The sequence below is a fragment of the Octopus bimaculoides genome, chromosome 18 (genome assembly GCF_001194135.2).
Source record: "Octopus bimaculoides isolate UCB-OBI-ISO-001 chromosome 18, ASM119413v2, whole genome shotgun sequence".
Lineage (NCBI taxonomy): Eukaryota > Metazoa > Mollusca > Cephalopoda > Octopoda > Octopodidae > Octopus > Octopus bimaculoides.
In genome coordinates this window covers 9,911,889-9,912,683 of record NC_068998.1, presented here as the reverse complement: position 1 = coordinate 9,912,683, position 795 = coordinate 9,911,889, and the positions used below count along the sequence as shown (strand labels likewise).

The 795-nt window shown below is 42.4% G+C and overlaps 1 protein-coding gene across 1 annotated transcript in view; it reads left to right on the top strand.

Annotated features, from left to right (window-relative positions):
• LOC106882340 (monocarboxylate transporter 13) overlaps positions 1 to 795 on the top strand; it is a 24,036-nt gene that overhangs the window by 760 nt on the left and 22,481 nt on the right. The gene's annotated exons all lie outside the window — the stretch shown is intronic.

The following is a 795-nucleotide window of genomic DNA, read 5'->3' as shown; positions in this document are numbered from 1 at the left end:
GGGGGGAGAAAAAGATCAAATGTAATGTGACGAGGTTCTGCAAAACGCATCGAAAGAAAGAAACAAACGTGAGATGGACAGATGAAAGGGTCATGAGACTGGCAAAAGCAGAGGTGTGAGAGTAAGCAAAGAACAAGCCTCGAAAATCATTTCCTGCCGATTGTCTTCTTCACGCATCGGAGTGCTAAACATTCGTCTCACAAGAAATACCACCCAGATGATCATCCAGACCTATGTTCCCACAAATGTTTGCGAAGACGATGAAGTGGAAGAATTTTTACCAGGAGGAAGAGAAAGCGCTTGCCTACAAATCCGCTAACGCCATTTGTCACGACTGCGCCTCTGTGTTCGTAACGTATGAATGCATATGTGTATGGGTGTGTAATATTCTTTAACTGCTTTAAGTCTTTGTCCTATGGCCATACTAGACCACCACCTCATGTGTTTAGTTGATCTTATTGATATAAGTACTTAGTTCTATCTGGTATTTATTTTATCGAGAGCACCTTGTCGAACCACAAAGTTATAGATAAAAAAGAGACGAAACAAGAAACACTACCAGTTTTGATGGCTGGACAATTACACTCACTCACATACACACACAGGGGCGCGCGCGCGCGTACACACACACACACACACACACGTCAACTTGCCGAACCAGCCACACAGTGGGGATGGTCATTTTTATCAATAAACACACATCCTATTGGCTGGGGAAAATGACTATCTCCGAATATAACACTATCTATTTCAAGACCCAATTTCACACCAAGAATCTGTCAAAACAAATGCATT